Here is a 219-nt window from a genome sequence, read left to right on the forward strand (position 1 = left end):
TGCAGACAGGTCAGAGCATAAAAGTAACTCCCACAGATTTCAAAATCCTCGAATTTCTCTCCACAGTCCGAGCCAATCTTCCTTCCCTGTTGCCTTACTTTTGATTTTCGGCTCGAGAGTAAAAATCATCAAAGAGGCCGAGAATGAGGTGGGAATTTTGGAACCTATAATCGAGTGAAAGGCGAATGAGGATTGGAAAGCCTTGTAATGTGCGGGGTA

Source organism: Penaeus monodon, chromosome 21 (assembly GCF_015228065.2).
Source record: "Penaeus monodon isolate SGIC_2016 chromosome 21, NSTDA_Pmon_1, whole genome shotgun sequence".
NCBI classification, from domain to species: Eukaryota; Metazoa; Arthropoda; class Malacostraca; order Decapoda; family Penaeidae; genus Penaeus; species Penaeus monodon.